The 19,433-nt window shown below is 44.8% G+C and overlaps 1 pseudogene; it reads left to right on the forward strand.

Moving 5' to 3' along the window:
• Positions 1-1,183: 1,183 nt before the first annotated feature.
• LOC123076490 (transmembrane protein 120 homolog) lies at positions 1,184-3,767 on the forward strand (annotated as a pseudogene).
• The last annotated feature ends 15,666 nt before the right edge of the window (positions 3,768-19,433 follow it).

Raw genomic sequence — 19,433 nt, forward strand, 5'->3', positions numbered from 1 at the left:
TAGTTGTAAACCAGGACGGGCTCAATCATAAAGAGGTTGAAGCAGTGCCACTGTAGAGCACATGTTGCTCGAACACTGTGTTCGTGAGCCACAGAGAACTACAAGGGCTCATCGAAGCACAACAATACATTACTCTATAAGAAAGAGTGCCAGCGAGTGTACAACTAGGTGTCGAACCCCACACATACCGTGCATTTCAATAATCATACACACATTATGCACGTGATGTGTTGATACAACAAGGTATCATAACATAACTCTACGACTCAAAAGTATTTATTCAAAGCTCTGAAGAGCCATACATAACAGAGTATTACAAGCAGGGGTCACATGATCCAACACTCAAGCATTCAAGCAACAAGGAAAGCAAATATGTCTAAGTACAGACAAGTTTAACAAATGGCTTAAGAAGCCTTGAACTAAACAAACAACCCAGGCACCAGATTGCCACCCTCGGACCTCCAAGCTACTCGGCGATGTCAACAACGAACTCCACGTAGAAACCGCCATTGAGTTTAGTGGTCTCCTCTACAACAATATTGAACATATAAACCTTGAAGAACTGCTAGACAGGACCGAGCCATCCACGTCGCCCTATAAACTCTGGTGCCACCGCCTGTTAATTCCGTGCCCCGCCGAGGGCATATTCGTCATTTCGCATACAGGAGTATAAAAGGCAGCCGCTCCGGTGGAGATAACCTACCCTTCTGCCCATCCCGCACTCACGCCGCGCCTGTCTCCTCTCTCTCCCGACCGCGCCCGCCTCCCTGCCCCGCCGGCGTCGTCTCCTCCACCCGGCCAGCCGCCGCCGCACCTCCTCCACCCGACCAACCGCCGCCACTCGCGCCCGTCTCCTCCGGCCAGCCTCCGCCCGCAAATCGTGCTAGCGAGACGAGCAGAGACCCCGCCTCCCCCCCGCCCCCCGCCTCCTCTCCTGCCGCCGCCACCTCCTCCCCGCGACCCCGCCTCCTCCCCTGCCGCTGCCGCCTCCTGGGCCTCGCCCTCCCCGGCTCCCCGTGACTCCCGCCTCCCCCCTGCCACCGCCTCCAGCCCAATCCCCTCACAGGCGCCGCCCCGACCTCCTCTTTCCCTCAACTCCCCCAACGCCGCCACTTGTGCTTGGCAGAAGGAGTGGCTGCGGTGATGGCAGATGTGTGAGGAGGACGGGGAGGAGGCCGTGGTCATGGCGGCGCGATGGATATCGTGTTCGGGCGGCGCGGTTGGTCGAGGCGGAAGTGCCAGCGCGCGGGGTCGCAGTCGAGCTGGGCGTGAGGAGAGGGAGGAGAGGGATGGGAAGAGTGGGAGGCGCAAGGACAGCGGCGCTCGCCATCTCATTCCCCATCTCTTCTCGTTGCACGTCCCCCGTGAGTTCCTCTTTCTAATCCCCTTCCTCTCCACAAGTTATCTTTTTACTTTCTGAAATATGTATGTTCGCTCATTGGGCGGCCATGGATGCTAGAGATGGAGGCCCGGCTCATTGGACAAGATGCGATGCCCCATCTTCAGCTTGCAGGTTGCTGATTTTGGTCCTCTCCTCTTGCTGGTTTGCTTTGATTAGTAAAACAAGCTGCACAACATGTGTTTGTGAAGATGTTTCTCACGGATGAAACCTTTTTTATGCCTAGATCTGCCTTCTTTCTTAGGAGCATATGCTTGCTGAGACATTACGGTCCAAATTTCATAAATAAGGTCGTGCATTTTTCTGCTTGGGTTCATTTCAATATCTGGAACGTGTGTTCCTTGTGTATGCACACTATTAGTCTTGAATCTCTACCAACCGAATTTAGGACTTGGTATCTAATATAGGAAGGGTAATTTGTTCCCAATCTAGGCCTCGGATGCACAACTTCTCCATCTTGCTCATTTTCTTATGTTCTGGTTTGTGTTATGTTGCCATATGTGCAGGTCGAGGAGGACCAATCCTAGACAGCCACGTGGCTGCATTTCTCCCAAGCAAAGGAAACGGTCAGTTACATTTTGTTTCCTCCCTGCCCCCCATTTTGTCTGGGCTGAAGTTTAGTTGTTTCTTTATGAGTTGGGGTTGAAGCCCACTATGTCTGAACCTTTAGGGAAGTTCCTTAAGAAATTTGTTGGCCCTGTGAATGTGTGGGTGGCAAGGAAGGAGGATAAGCTCAAAGTGAAGGACGAGTACATCAATTATATGGTAATAATCTTATGTTTTTCTTTTAGCTATTGTGTGTGTATTTTGTTTTTCTGGCATGGCATCACAAACTGAATAAATTAAAAATATCTGCGTATATTCTTCACGACCTCTGATATGATGATTAATGCATTCTGAACTCTAATGATTTTTGTGGTGAAACATAAACTTCTAATGGTTGTTCCTATTTGTGTTGCATAAATTTTGGTTTATGTTAGGCATTTATAAAAGCGATATGGCCTAGGTCACTCTTGCCCTGACACTGCTGACAAGTATGTAAGCTAAATTTGAACTATCAAGATTATACGTCTGTATGTTCAAGCTCAGAGTCATGCAAGATTATACGTCTGTATGTTCAAGCTCAGAGTCATGCAAACTGAAAATCTCCTGCCTGTTTTGCATGTGATAAAGTTGGCTTAGTTGATACAGACAAATACAATGTTGGACTGTACGCTGGTAATTATGTTTCAATGTTCTGTAAGGTTACTATGCATGTTCAGTTCAAATTGTATTTTGTTAGTGAAATATTGCAAGCTCGCTAACATTTTTTATCTTCCAAATCTTTAAACCATGCCATGCCTGACGATCTAGATGGTTTAACCTTTTCTATTGGCAGGATAGGTCTGCCTATATGTTCCTGCTGTTTCCATCCACTCTCCTCTTACTGAGATGGTGGGTGTGGATGGGTGCCTTCCAGCATTGACAGTTCAGGTGTACCAGGTATTTGTTGAGTACTTTCACATACCCTGAGTATATTTCCTCTTCTCATCACTTCATTGTCCAATAGAATTGATCAAAAGACTATGTTTCCACATTGCAGGCTTGGTTATTATTCCTCTACACAAGTTTTGCTTTGCAGGAGAATGTGTTGCTTGTAAATGGAAGAGATATCCGTCCTTGGTAAGGATCAAAACTTTCATCACTTGATATATAAAATTGTAGACTGCAGCATTCAAGCAATTCTATTTTTGAAACTTGTCCAGTCAAGTGTGCTCAAATTTTAATAAATGTCTTTATTTGGCTCTCAAATCTGGCATCGACGCATCTGTTTGTTTTGTTCCGGCAAGGCCGTGTTTAGTTTGTTCTCTAGCTCTGGCAAAATCAATTTCTTCTCCAAAGCATGCCCATCTGATCATAATGTGCTGCTATATTTTCAGGTGGATATACCATCACTATTTAGCAATGCTAATGGCTCTTGTTAGCCTTACTTGGGAGATAAAGGGATAGCCTGATTGCTCGAGTAAGCAGGTATATGATATTTTTATAGAAGTTGGTATGTTGCTTTGCTGTTAATCCCAAATTTTAAAGACTATAAACTCACAGTCTGGCATTTTTGCAGAGTGGGGTACAACTTTTCTTGCGTTGGGCAATCATGCAAGGAATTGCAATGCATCTACATAATAGGTACCAGCGTCAAAGATTACGCACCCAAATTGCTCTGGGAAAGGTGAGGCCTTCCTTTGATTTAACAAGTTCAGGTTGCTTTTCATCCTGTGAAGATTTGTCCTTCCCTAACATTCTTCAGTTTCCGGTGTTTACAGTTGTTGAGGAAAATTTTGTTACTCACTTTTTCAGGTATGATCTTTTGATAGTAGATTTCATTTAGGGTTATACCATAATCAATTTGTTGAAGGACCGAAATAACCTATATTTCCATAGAGATTGTGTGGTAGCTTAAATTGAACCATTGTTTTCTGTTTTCGTTCACTCATGCAATATTACAATTTTTTTCAATGAGTCGTATTGACCAATGTGGAAAATCTATGACTTTGCAATGCCGTATGATTCTTCTCTTGCCTTGTGGTTACTTCTTTGCCGAGTAGGCAGTTAAATCGCCGAAAGAAATTCTTGGTGAGCTTTCCCACCACTTGTTTGTTGTAATGTCTTGCTCAAAGTAGAATTCCTTACTAATTTGCAGATTTCCCTCAAATGATTAAATGATTCTCCCCTAACATAAATGTGCCGACAAAAAATGTTCTTTTCCACTTCACTACTTTGTAGATGTTGAGGTATGGCCTTGGAAGGTAGGGAGAGGCTTAAAAGATGTAACGACAATTGAGCTGTCCGTTTAGTGAATTCGGTACTGCTGTTCCATGGAATGTCCAGTGGGATGTTTGAATTTTATGGTTATTTTTTTTGCCATGTTGAATAGCCGATGCAGTGCATCAGTATTTTCCATCTACTAAAATTTTGCTTTATCGTTATGCATGCTTGTTGATGTTCTGCTCGATTTTGTGTTTGGATTATAAATGTGACGTTTCTAAGCTGTTAAGGTAAAGTTGCCTTGATTTAAGTTTGTGTCCAGAATACATGGTTGCTTTACTGAAGATGTATCACATATGCTACATATTACTGTGTCCAGTACAGTTTTCCTGTAGCAAAGCTTGTTAGGCAATTCCAAAAATTGACTTCCAATACAGGATTTATTTTGTCTTTTCTTGAGGTCAGTGCATATTGCACACTTCTATGTAGTGTCTCCGACAAAGGTGTGGAAACATGCATTGACCATTTTCTGGACATAATATTCCTGTCAGATGCTTCATATACAGAATATGCTTCATGCTGAGATGATTTTTCATACAGGTGCACGCTTAAAAATTCAGAGTTGTTACATGCTTGAACCATCCAGGGCATCGAAGTTCAGTCAAACCATCAAGGTACCAAAATGAATCTTCTGCTATCATTTTTGTTATTCCTAAACCTGTAGTTACGGAGATCCATGAGTTTCATAGAACATATAAACACTGGTGGGCAACCCGCCGTTCTGGGGGCCTTCCCGCGCGCACGATCGCTAGCCGTTCGATCAGCTTCTTCGATCGTTTTTCACCCTCGATTTTTACTATTCACTTCTATCTTTTGTTACAACTTTGACTGCTTTACCGGGTGGCTGCCATTGGGCCCATAAAATCATTGGTCCACGCAGCAGCGGAGTGCTCGTCAACTCGGTCTGTGACAAGCAGCAGCAGCAGCATCATGGTCTACCCCCTTCCACCCTCTCTCAATTTCCTCTCTTCGCTTCCCTGACCACGTCTCATCTCTGTTGGGTCAAGGTTGGGTTGGAGCTACAGCGGCCAGCCACCAGGACGACGCTGACGGCCAAAGAAAGCTCCTTCCCCATCGCTGACAGCCAAAACCGCTCTTGTGCTTATCAAGGTCCCTTTCACCTCTCTAACCTCTGTGTTAAGTCCGTCTGGTTCTAGGCCGATTAAGGTTTTTCGTTTTGTTTTTGCTTCCACTCTGTTTGATTTAAGCGTGGTGGTCAGATCCTCTTCAGATGTCCAGTAGAGACACCTACCCATTTCTTCTCTTTTTTCTCTTGAGAGGAGAGGAGAGGATGCTAACTAGCGAAGTACTATACTACTATATTTCAAACCATAATAAGGTCCTTCGGCAAAAACAAAACAAGATTTGCAGCATCGCAGTAGCAAAATTCCAGCATCCACTAGCCACACAAAAAAGTATGTGTCCAGTGGTAATATAACGAGAGAGGAATTCAAGGATTAGTTTATTATTAACCTATGTAGTGTATGCACTGGTAGTTGATGGAGTTTCAAGCAACAAGCATGGAGCACCTTCTTCTTTCTATCATGTCACTTACCTGATAATTTGGTAATTCTCTCTGTAATGTCATTCATATACCTGATAAATCCAATTTCTTTGGGGCTCTCTGTCATTCATATGTTCAGTGATGCAATATGAATTATTATGTAGAGGTTACTCCAGTCCTCACTATTCTTCTATTTGTCTCTGTTTAGTGTTTTTACTTTTTTTTATCAGCGGCATAATAGATAACCATATCTACATTTGTCTCTGTTTTCTGTCAGGTTAGTCAATGTATAGGACTGCGCTTTTGTGTGTCCTTTTCTTCAAGCTGTCATTCAAGAGAAGAGAGGAGCAAGGCCTTGATCCAGACTCGGGAGGAGGAGGAGACAAGGAGCAACACCTATTTTTATTGTCCGTCAAGCCCCATTATACTTTGCGGTTCCAGCCACCTAGTCACTAACTTGAATGAGTAAGTAGACCATTATATATGATGGTCTTGCTTCCTTTTGTGATCATGTATCTATGTTAGATCCGGTGAGAAAAGGCGGCTTCCAAGCAGAGGATGCGGCAGTGTTGGCCACGTTTGGTTTTCATAAGCTAATAATGTATCCCTTCCTGTCTACTTCCTTTGTGCACAACATTGTAACTAAGCATCTATGTACCAGCAGTAAAGACTTGGGTGTCTGAATATTCTCACAATAGTTGTCTCCCTCTCGCCCTTTGCGCCATTGGCACAACGAGTCATCTAGTATTAAGAAAACGTCAGCACAAAGGTACTCAACAAGACTTACATCCGAACTATCTACTCGTGCATTTAGGTATCAATGAAAGGGGTTGTGGGTTTTGTTGCAGAAATATCAGCTTTGACTCTTGGCTAACATGAACTATGACTCAGGAACACAGTGTTCAAGCAACATGTGCCAAATAGGTGACACTCTTGGCTAACCAGTAGTTTGATCAAGGTAAGAGAGCGCACAAGAGTCCTTCATCTAGCTAGTCACCACATCAAAACACTACCCTGGATTATCTCTTGTCTTTCCTACAAGGCAATCCAAAGTACTCACACTTATCTGGACCATTTTAAAGTGTCTGATAAAGTTTTCGATGAACAGTATAAGTCTCCAAGTAGTCCTTATCCATGGACATGGCTATTCAAATAGATTGATAACCCTACAGGGGTATACTTCTTCACACATGTGTCCACCACTTACCACTATGTACTCGGTGCTACTTGTGAGTTGCGTTGGGATTTCCTCGAAGAAAAGAGGATGATGCAGTTCAGTAAAGATAAATATTTCCCTCAGTTAAGAACCAAGGTTATCAATCCAGTAGCAGAACCACGTAACACCTCATGAACATCACCTACACACAAAATAACAAATACATGCACCCAACGCAAACAAGGGGTTGTCAACCCCTTGGTGGTTAATTGCAAGGATCAAATCTCGTAGTGATAGATAGATTAAAAAACACAAAATAAAATAAAAGTAAATAAAGTGCAACAAGGTATTTTTGGATTTTAATATATGATAAAGATAGACCCGGGGGCCATAGTTTTCAGTAGAGGCTTCTCTCTTGAACATAGCATACGGTGGTAATCAAATTACTGTTGGGCAATTAATAGAAAAGCACATAGTTATGATGATATCCAAGGCAATGATATATATAGGCATCACGTCCGAGACAAGTAGACCGACTCCTGCCTGCATCTACTACTATTACTCCACACATCGACCACTATCTAGCATGCATCTAGAGTATTAAGTTGATAAAGAACGGAGTAACGCCTTAAGGAAGATGACATGATGTAGATAAAACCCAATTAATATGAATAAACCCCATCTTTTTATCCTTAATGGAAACGATACAAGTATGTTTCATGTCCCTTTTCGTCACTGGAATTGAGCAACGTAGGATCGAACCCATCACAAAACACCTCTCCCATTGCAAGATAAATAAATCTAGTTGGCAAACCAAACGGATAGATCTGAGAGAAATATAAAGCTATAACAATCATGCATAAAAGAGTTCAGAGAAGACTCAAATAATATTCATGGATTATCTAATCACAAACCCCCAATTCATTGGATCCCAACCAGCACACCGCAAAAAAAGGATTACATCGAATAGATCTCAAAGAACATTGAGGAGAACATTGTATTGAAGATCAAAGAGAGAGAAGAAGTCATCTAACTACTAGCTATGGACCCATAGGTCTGTGGTAAACTACTCACACATCATCGAAAGGGCAGCAAGGTTGATGTAGAGGCCTTTCGTGATAGATTCCCCCGTCGGCGAAGTACCAAAAAAGGTCTCCAGATGGGATCTCCGAAGAACAAAAACTTGCGGCAGTGAAAAAAGTATTTGGGGTGGCTCTCTAATGTATTGGGAATATTTTTGAATTTATAGAGCTGAAATTGGGTCAGGAGGTGCCACGAGGGGCCCACAAGCCCAGGGGCGCCCCGCGGGCCATGCCTAGCAGGCTTCTCGCTGCCTCGTGGTACTTCAGGTCTTCTCCCAAAACTTCTAGGGTCCCTTCTAGTCCAAAAAAATCGTCAAAAAGTTTCATAGCATTTGGACTCCGTTTGGTTCTGATTTTCTGAAAAACTAAAAACAAGCAAAAAAAACAGCAACTAGCACTGGGCACTAGGTTAATAGGTTAGTCCCAAAAAATGATATATAATTGCATACAATTGCATAATAAACATCCAAGATTGATATTATAATAGCACGGAACAATAAAAAATTATACATACGTTGGAGACTTATCAGCATCTAATTCTGCTCGTCCTCGAGTAGCTAAATGATAAAAACAGAATTTTTGATGTGGAATGCTACCTATCATATTCATAATTTAATCTCTTTTGTGGCATGAATATTAAGATCCGAATGATTCAAAGCAATAGTCTATAGTTTGACATAAGGACATAAATGCTCAGGCATACCAACAAACAATCATGCCTTTCAAAATATCAATGCTAAAGAACGTTCCTTACAAAATCATATAGCCTTGTCATGCTCCATCTTCTTAACACAAAATAAAAATCATGCACTACCCCAGTGTCAGCCAAGCAATTGGTTCATACTTTTTAACGCGCTTTAACTTTTTCAACCCTCACGCAATACATGAGCGTAAGCCATGGATATAGCAATATGGATGGAATAGAGTGTGGTGGTAGATATGATATGGAAAAGACAAAAAAAGAGAAAGTATCACATCGATGAGGCTATCGACGGGCTATGGAGATGCCCATCAATTGATGTCAATGAAAGAAGCACTACTGGAATCTGGCATTTTGCCGTCTGCCTCCTCTTTGTCGTCTGCCAGTTAACGGCAAAGAGGCTCTTTGCCGTCCGCTTTGTATAAGCGGACGGCAAAGGTCCAGCAGGCGGACGGCAAAGAAAGGGCCCAGCTAACGGCCGTCTCCCCCTTCTGCTATGCGCACCCTTTGCCGTCCGCTAGCGAACGGCAAAGAACTTGCCCCCTCTCTGTCTCTCCGGCCCCACCCCCCCTCTCTCCCCTCTCTCTCACTCCACCCCGCGCCCCCAACTCACCCGCGCCCGCGCCCGCACCGCCACCGCCGAGCGCCGCCGCCCCACCCCACCGTGGCACCACCCCGCCACCTCGGAGCCCTGCGGCCCCGTCGGCACCACCGCCCGGTGCCCCCTCTGCCCGGCCAGCGCCGCCCCGCCGCCGCCCGGACACTGCCGCCGCCCCACCCCGCCGCAGCACCACCCCGCCGCCCCGGAGCCCCCGGTGCCCCCTCCGCCCGGCCAGCGCCACCCCGCCGCCCCGGAGCCCTGCGGCCCCGTCGCCACCACCGCCCGGCGCCCCCTCCGCCCGGCCAGCGCCCCTCCGCCGTCGAGCAACCCCACCGCCTGGCGCCCCTGGGCCCTGCCGGCCTGCCGCAAGCCGTCCCACCCCTGCCGCAGGTGAGCCCCGGCCGCACCCCTCTTCTCCTCTTTTTTCTGTTTTTTTCTTCTGTTTTTTTAGTTTAGATTACTTTTAATTTTGTTTTAGATTTAGTTTAGTTTAGATTACTTTTAGTTTGGTTTTATATTTAGTTTAGTTTAGATTACTTTTAGTTTGGTCTTAGGTTTAGTTTAGTTTAGGTTTATGTTTAGTCATGAAAAAAACTAAGAATAATTAGAAGAAGAGGAGGAGAAGAAGAATAGCTAGGTTTAGGTGTAGTTTTTTCCTGTTTTGTTTTAGGTTAATTAGTGATAGGTTTAAGAAGGGGAAAAGGAGAAGAAGAAGAAGAAGAAGAAGAAGAAGAAGAAGAAGAAGAAGGAGGAGGAGGAGGAGGAGGAGGAGGAGGAGGAGAAAGAAGAAGAAGAAGAAGAAGAAGAAGAAGAAGACGAAGAAGAAGAAGAAGAAGAAGAAGAAGAAAGAGGAGAGGAGGAGGAGAAGAAGAAGAAAGCTAGAGGAGAGGAGGAGAAGAAGAAGACCACAGACACCCCGACCCCGACCCCGACCCCGACCCCGACCACTGACACCCCGACACCTGACACCCCGACCACCGACACCCCGACACCCTGAGACCCCGACAATCGACACCCCGACCCCCCGCACCCCGACCCACACCCCGACCCCGACCCTGACACCCCGACCCCGACACGACACCCCGGCACGACACCCCGACCCCGACACCCTGACACCACACCCCGACCCCGACCCCGACCACCGACACCTGACACCCCGACCCCGACCACCGACACCCCGACACCTGACACCCCGACCACCGACACCCCGACCACCGACACCTCGACACCCTGAGACCCCGACAATCGACACCCCGACCCCCCCACCCCGACCCTGACCCCCGACACCCTGACACCACACCCCGACACCCTGACAGCACACCCCGACCCCGACACCCCGACACCCTGACACCCCGATCGACCCCGGACATGATGATGATACAAAAACATCATATATATTTTTGTTGATCGGGTGTATTTTATTATGTTCATGATGATGGTACACTTAAATTATATACATATTATTATGTTCATGTTAGGTATCCAAATTTTTTATGTTGTACTAATTTCGTTTACTTTTTGTCATTGCAGGTGTTAACAGGATGGTGGGCAAGGGTCCAGAGCGCCCCGAGCCTCCTGCGAGCGCTACTGGGAGGGGTGGTTCCATTATTCCAGCCCAGCCCCTCCGAAGAGCGCTGCTAGACAGTATGCAGACAGCTGCGGCGGGCGCTTCTTCTTCGGCTGGGAGAGGTCGGGGGAGGACGAAGAAGGCTGGTAGAGGTGGACGTGGCAGCGGGAGAGGTAGGAAGGCTGCTACGCCTTCCTTGCCGCCACCCTCAGCTGATTCACCCGACCATAGGACTGCTCCATCTGACGTGGACCCGTCTCGGACTCCGGTCCATGAGCCTCCGGTCGCTGATCCTTCGCCCCACCAGACTCGGGTCGCCGATCCTTCGCCCCACCAGACTCGTGTCGCCGATCCTTCGCCCCACATGAGTCCGGTCCCAGAGTCTTCGTCCCAGAAGACTCCGGTCACGGGGTCTTCGTCCCAGAAGACTCCGATCCCGTAGTCTTCTTCCCATGAGACTCCGGAGGCTAGTGGCCCGGAGGATGGTAGCGAGGACACCTTTTTAGATGATAGCTACAGCGACGACGAGCTGGTTGAGAAGGGCAAGAAGGTCTACAAGCGTGGTTGTACAAAGCTCTCGCCCGTGCCGACGACCCCCGACCAGAGGTGGTTGATTGCGCCTAAAGGGTTGAAGTAAGTGCATTTACTATTTTTTAACCTTTTGCCTTCATGTTCCTTCAAATTAATATCTAATCGTTGGCCTTGTCATACTGCAGGGGCTAGGTACACCCTCGTGGTGTCCGCAGGCCCAACCAGGTCCTTGGTGTGCTTTGCCGGCAGCACTTCCCTGGGTGGGTCACGTTGCCCGGTGAGGGTCAGGTTGCACAGCTAGCACTGACCTGGGAGCTGTACTCGGTTGCCCCGGCCCCGCCGGAGGAGAGGGTCGACGGTGTCTTGTGCGAGACGGTGGCCGACATTGTGTTCCGTCGGTTTTGGGGAATTTATCCTTTACAAAATTAAAAATCAACACTACCTAGTGATTGTACTAATCAGTGTTGTCTTGTTTGATTGCAGACCTTCTATAGGGTTTCAGAGGGAGAGCAGGAGGCCGCGTGTATGGTTGTCGAAACCGAGTGCAAGCGCCTACTTCAGAACTTACGGCACGAGGCTCGGGTGCAGGCCGTTTGAGACTACTACGCCTCGAAGGGTATTAGAGGGCCAAGAAGAAGTGTCGCGGCAAGTTTCTGAGTAAGGAGAAGTACATGCAGGTAATTACCTATTCTTAAGGCCTTGAAATTAGTTTTCTTGATTTGATTTGTAGGCGTAGCGCTGAAATTTCTCTTGACTCACTTAGGTGCCCCCGAGATGGTGTGTGGATAAGATGGACTGTTGGGAGGCGTTGGTGGATGCGTGGTGCTCTCCCCAATGGCTAGTCGAACACCATAGGGCCAAGGATAAGCGCGACCAAATGGAAGGTGTGCCACACCATCAAGGGAGCTCCAACCTGTTTGAGTACGGGGATAACTGGGTATGTGGTTTGCTATATGATTCATGCAATTTCATTCTTCATGCTAGCATTTATCCTTCCAAGATGACTTAATATGCTTAGTTAGTTAAAAAAAGGCATAACTACCTTGGATAGTTCATTTATGACATATTTAGCTCTAAAATGACATAATAACCTTTAGATAGCTCTATAAAATGACTTAATATGCTTTAGTTAGTTAAAAATGGCATAACTACCTTCGATAGCTCAATAACGACCTAATTAAACTAATCTTAGCTAGTTCATTCATGACATAATTAGCTCTAAAATGACATAATAACCTTAGATAGCTCTATAAAATGACTTAATATGCTTTAGTTAGTTAAAAATGGCATAACTACCTTTGATAGCTCAATAATGACCTAAACTAATCTTAGCTAGTTCATTCATGACATAATTAGCTCTAAAATGGCATAATAACCTTAGATAGCTCTATAGAATGCCTAAATATGTTATAGTTAGCCAAAAAATGGCATAACTACCTTGGATAGCTCAATAATGACATAATTAGCATACTTTGGTAAAAAAAATGGCATAATAATCTTAGTTACCTCGAAAATGACCTAAACTTAGCTTATTTTCCTCGAAAATGACATAATAACCTTTCTTAGCTCCAAAATGACCTATTTACATAGCAATATCATTCTTCATGCTAGCTTGAGCCCTTAACTAATATTTTGTTCCTCTCTCTCAGGCGCACCACCACAAGAAGCCTGTGCCAAATCTGTTCGACCTCTATGGCATGGCCCATATGGCCCCGTACAAGAAGGCCAAGCCATTCACGGAGTCTGACCTAGATCATCCAGAGAGCTTCACCAACATCTCCTCCCACCACAAGCTTGTGAAGTACAGAGACGAGGGGAAGGCGAGGAAAGGGGAGGACTTTAACCCGAGCCAGGATCCTTTTGATACAGAGCTGGTGATGATATCTAGTGGCGGGAGGTCCCATGGCTCTCAAGCCATTGGTGATGGACTGATACGTTGTCCTAGGACTCTCCCGCAGATCAAGAAGCGCCTGAGTAGCTCTGATCCTGAGATAGCGCCTCGTGCACGGCCCGCGGAGCTCGCCATGGCGGTTAGTTATACGGACTCTCTCACCTTTCCTCCATTACATTGTGTGTGCATCCGTCGACGATTACAATGCTAACGAGGAGTGGTGTGTTGCAGGCATTGGTTGAGAAAGAGAGATTGAAGACCCAGGCGCTTTTGGAGGAGGCAAAAAGGGAGGCGGTGGAGAGGGAGAGGGAGATGGAGGAGAGGATGGCTAAGCTGTTGGAGGAGGAGAGGAACCGGAACGAGGTGTCTAACCGGGCCCTATACGAGCTCATCGTGGTACGGTTCTCGTGCATATTAGCCCAATCATGCACGTAATGTTCGCATTACTAACTAATATGACTGACTCGTGAGAACCAAATGTGCAGACCATGTGCGAGAAAAACGGTCAGGCCCCTCCGCCGATGCCCCAGATTGCTCCGGCGACCACGCTGAGTTTGATTTGAATGGTCCTTAGTTACTACTATTCACATTTCAGTTTGCATCATGCTAACGAGACATTATTGGAAATGATCTTTGGTTCAGCATGGCTCCCGACAAGCATCGACCAATCCTTCTGCGTCTGCCAATGCCGGAACCCCGACCGGTCCTTCACCTCCGTCTGCCACTGGCGCAGCCCCGACCATTCCTACACCTCCGTGACAACGGTATTTTTCTTCTTATTTAGCCTGTTTAGTCCATTTTTACATAATTTAGCCTATTTAGTCCACAAATGACATAATAAGATGAAGAAAATCAAGGAAGAGGAAGGAAAGAAGGAATAGGAAGAAAAGAAGAAGAGAAGAAGAAGAAGAAAAGAAGAAGAAGAAGAAGAAGTTTCTTCTTCTTCTTCTTCTTTTCCTCCTCTTACTTATTTTTATTCGTAAATGGCATAATAACCTTGCTAACCTCATAAATGTCATATACTTAGCTTGTTGTCCTCTAAAATGACACAATAAGCTTAGTTAGGTCAAAAATGGCATAATTAGCTACGTTAGCTCAAAATGGCATTTTTCTTCTTATTTAGCCTATTTAGTCCATTTTTGACATAATTTAGCCTATTTAGTCCACAAATGACATAATAAGATGAAGAAAATCAAGGAAGAGGAAGAAAAGAAGGAATAGGAAGAACTCCTTCTTCTTCTTCTTCTAGTTTTCTTCTTCTTCTAACTTTCTTGTTTCCCATTTTGCAGATTTAATTCACTATATGGAAGCTTGCATGGATGGAGTGCTTGTTTCCCTGTTCTTCTTTGCGTTTGTATCGATGAATAATGTGGAACTTGTTATATGGATGCATGGAACAATGTGTTGGATGAGCATTGTGATATTACTGTAAGATGTATGGATGGAACTGTGTTTCTTATGTATGTATGTTGTCATGGATGGAGCTATGTGTTGGATACATCATATGTCTGTTGTGCCTATGATATATATATATATATATATATATATATATATATATATGTGTGTGTGTGTGTGAATTCCTGTGAAATTAAATGGATATAAATAAAAACAGGGGATATATAGCCTCTTTGCCGTCCGCTAGCAAACGGCAAAGAGGACATGTGGCAGCTACCTGTAGAAACTGGGAACACTGGCTGCCTATTTGGTCAGTTTGTCGTTTGCTGGCGGACGGCAAAGACCTTTGAATCTTTGCCGTCTGCTGGCAGACGGCATAGCTGGCCACATTGCAGCTTCCCAGTGTTGGCCTAGTTGAGCTCTTTGCCGTCTGTCAGCGTATGGCAAAGAGCGACGTTAACCCCCTAACGGCTCTGACCCCACCCCACTGTCGTCCATTGTCTTTGCCGTCTGCTGGCCTCGGATGGCGGACGACAAAGAAGGCCTTTGCTGGCACGTGTTAAGACGGACAGTTTGCCGTCTGCTGCCAGACAGCAAAGAAGTTTGCCGTCCGGGATATATGCCTTTGCTGTCTGCCATGGCAGACGGCAAAGAATATGATTCCAGTAGTGGAGTAGGGATTGCCATGCAATATATGCACTAAGAGTTATAAGTGTATTAAAGCTCAAAAAGAAAACTAAGTGGGTGTGCATGCAACTTGCTTGCTCTTGAAGACCTCGGGCAATTGAGGAAGCCCATCATAGGAATATACAAGCCAAGTTCTATAATGAAAACTTCCCACTAGTATATGAAAATAAAAGCATAGGAGACTGTCTATATGAAAAACATAGTGCTACGTTGAAGCACAAGTGTGGAAAGGATAGTAACATTGCCCCTTATCTCTTTTTCTCTCATTTTCTATTCTCTCTCTCTTTTGTTGGGCTCTTTTTGGCATCTTTTTTTCTTTTTTTCGTCCAGAGTCTCATCCCGACTTGTGGGGGAATCATTGTCTCCATCATCCTTTCCTCACTTGGGACAATGCTCTAATAATGAATATGATGATCATCACACTTCTATTTACTTATAACTCAAAAAATTACAACTCGATACTCTATATGAATGCCTCTGGCGGTGTACCAGGATGTGCAATGATCTAGCATAACATGTATAAAAATGATGAACGGTGGCTGAGCCACAAATATTATGTCAGCTATATGATCATGCAAAGCAATATGACAATAATGATGTGTGTCATAAAAACGGAACGGTGGAAGCTGCATGGTAATATATCTCGGAATGGCTATGGAAATGCCATAATAGGTAGGTATGGTGGTTGTTTTGAGGAAGATATAAGGATGCATATGTGTGATAGAGTGTATCATATCACGGCGTTTGGATGCAACGACGAAGTTTGCACCACATCTCAAGGTGAGAAAGGGTGATACGTTTCCAACGTATCTATAATTTTTTATTATTCCATGTTATTATATTATCAATCTTGGATGCTTTATATACATTTACAAGCAACTTTATATCATTTTCTAGGACTAACCTACTAACTTAGTGCCCAGTGCCAGTTGTTGTTTTTGCTTATTTTTTACTTTGCAGAATATCAATACCAAACGAAGTCCAAATGCCACGAAACTTTTTGGATTTTTTTCTGGTAATAAGAGACTCTGGAAGCTTCTGGAGGCCATGAGAAGATGGAAGAGGGGCCCACTAGGCACCAGGGCACTCCAGGGGCCTCTAGCGCGCCCTGGTGGGTAGTGGGGCCCACGAGCATCGTTTTGACCTACCTTTGCCTCTATAAATACTCTGAAATCCCAAAACCCTCAGGAGACTCCACGAAATACTTTTTCTGCCGCCACAAGTTCCAGAACCACGAGATCCAATCTAGAGGCCTTTTCCAGCACTCTGCCGGAGGGCAAAACGATCATGGACGGGTTCTTCATCATCCTTGCTGCCCCTCCGATGATGCGTGAGTACTTTACCACAGACCTACGGGTATGTAGTTAGTAACTAGATGGCTTCTTCTCTCTTTTTGATCTTCAATACAATGTTCTCCTCGGTGCTCTTGGAGATCTATTTGATGTAATGACTTTTTGCGGTGTGTTTGTTGGGATCCAATGAATTGTGAGTTTATGATCAGATCTATCCATGAATATTATTTTGGTTTTCTTTGAACTCTTTTATGCATGATTGTTATAGCCTCGTATTTCTTCTCCGAATTATTGGTTTGGTTTGAACTAGATTGATTTTTCTTGCCATGGCAAGAGGTGCTTTATGATGGGTTCGATCTTGCAGTGCTCAATCTCAGTGACAGAAAGAGACATGACACGCATGTATCGTTGCTATTAAGGGTAACAAGATGGGGGTTTATTTCATACGTGAGTTTATCTTGTCTACATCATGTCCTCTTGCTTAAAGCATTACTCCGTTCTTCCATGAACTTAATACACTAGATGCATGCTGGATAGCGGTCGATGTGTGGACTAATAGTAGTAGATGCAGGTAGGAGTCGGTCTACTAATCTTAGACGTGATGCCTATATACATGATCATTGCCTTGGATATTGTCATAATTATTTGCTTTTCTATCAATTGCCCAACAGTAATTTGTTTACCCACCGTATGCTATTTTCTCGAGAGAAGCCTGTGACGCCCCCGATTTGACCGTACACTAATCATGCACGCAAATGTGTACGATCAAGATCAGGGACTCACGGGAAGATATCACAACACAACTCTACAACATAAGTAAGTCATACAAGCATCATAATACAAGCCAGGGGCCTCGAGGGCTCGAATACAAGTGCTCGATCATAGACGAGTCAGCGGAAGCAACAATATCTGAGTACAGACATAAGTTAAACAAGTTTGCCTTAAGAAGGCTAGCACAAAAGTAGCAACGATCGAAAAGGCAAGGCCTCCTGCCTGGGACCTCCTAACTACTCCTCGAAGCCGAACTCCATGTAGCATCATCCTCGGGATCTCTAGCTCCTGGACTCCAGCATCTGGTTGCGACAATCCGGTATAGAAAAAGGGAAAATAGGGAGAAAAGCAACCGTGAGTACTCATCCAAAGTACTCGCAAGCAAGGAGCTACACTACATATGCATGGGTATATGTGTAAAGGGCCATATCAGTGGACTGAACTGCAGAATGCCAGAATAAAAGGGGGATAGCTAGTCCTGTCGAAGACTACGCTTCTGGCCATCTCCATCTTGCAGCATGTAGAAGAGAGTAGATTGAAGTCCTCCAAGTAGCATCGCATAGCATAATCCTACCCGGCGATCCCCTCCTCGTCACCCTGTTAGAGAGCGATCACCGGGTTATATCTGGCACTTGGAAGGGTGTGTTTTATTAAGTATCCAGTTCTAGTTGTCATAAGGTCAAGGTACAACTCCGGGTCGTCCTTTTACCGAGGGACACGGCTATTCGAATAGATAAACTTCCCTGCAGGGGTGCACCACATAACCCAACACGCTCGATCCCATTTGGCCGGACACACTTTTCTGGGTCATGCCCGGCCTCGTAAGATCAACACGTCGCAGCCCCACCTAGGCTCAACAGAGAGGTCAGCACGCCGGTCTAACCCTATGCGCGCAGGGGTCTGGGCCCATCGCCCTATGCACACCTGCACGTCCATTATCATCTGAGATAGAAGTTTCATTATCATTGTCAGGAGGTTTCTCTGTTTCGGGTTTACTAGAAGCATGCAAAGTCCTATTATTTTTCTTCTTCTTTTTCTTTTTAGAAGGACTAGGTGAACTAGTGTTATTTCTTTGTGAGTCTTATAAAATTATTTTTGGGTGTCCCTCAGGATAAAGTGGTTCCTGAGTCATTTTACCTCCTCTAGTTGCAACTCTGACAGCAAAGTCATGTATATTATTATTCAATTCATCAAGCAATTCTCTTTGAGATTTAGCAACTTGTTCTAACTGGGTTTGAACCATATAAGCATGCTTTCCAACACCTCTAACATCATTTGATATTCTAAATAACAAGTCACTCAAGCGAGCAATCATATCAGAATTGTATTTCAATTGTTTCATAACATTTGCATTGAAGTGATCTTGTTTTCTAATATAGTTTTCAAACTCATAAAGGCATTGGATAGGGTGCATATTGTGAGGATTGACATTATCACTGAACTTCATTAGAGCATTTACCTCTACCACCTTAGGCAGTGGTGGTGTATCAAGCCCATGTATTTCTTCAATAGGAGGTAAATTTTTAACATCCTCAGCTTTAATACCTTTTTCCTTCATAGATTTCTTTGCCTCTTGCATATCTTCTGGACTGAGATATAATATACCCCTCTTCTTTGGAGTGGGTTTAGCCGGTGGTTCAGGAAGAGTACAATCATCATAATTTTTCAATATGTTATTCAATAATTCTTCAGCTTGCCCAACAGTTCGTTCCCTGGAAACACAACCAGCACAACTATCTACGAAGTCCCTAGAAGCATCGGTAGTCCATTATAGAAGATATCAAGTATTTCATTTTTCTTAAGAGGATGATCAGGCAAAGCATTAAGTAACTGGCAAAGCCTCCCCCAAGCTTGTGGGAGACTCTCTTCTTTAGTTTGCACAAAGTTAAACATTTCCTGTAAGGCAGCTTGTTTCTTATGAGCAGGAAAATATTTTTCAGAGAAGTAATAAATCATATCCTGGGGACTACGCACACAACCAGGAGTAAGAGTATTGTACAAGCTTTAGCATTACCCTTTAATGAGAAAGGAAATAATTTGAGAATAAAGTAA

This window comes from Triticum aestivum, chromosome 3D, assembly GCF_018294505.1.
Source record: "Triticum aestivum cultivar Chinese Spring chromosome 3D, IWGSC CS RefSeq v2.1, whole genome shotgun sequence".
NCBI lineage: Eukaryota > Viridiplantae > Streptophyta > Magnoliopsida > Poales > Poaceae > Triticum > Triticum aestivum.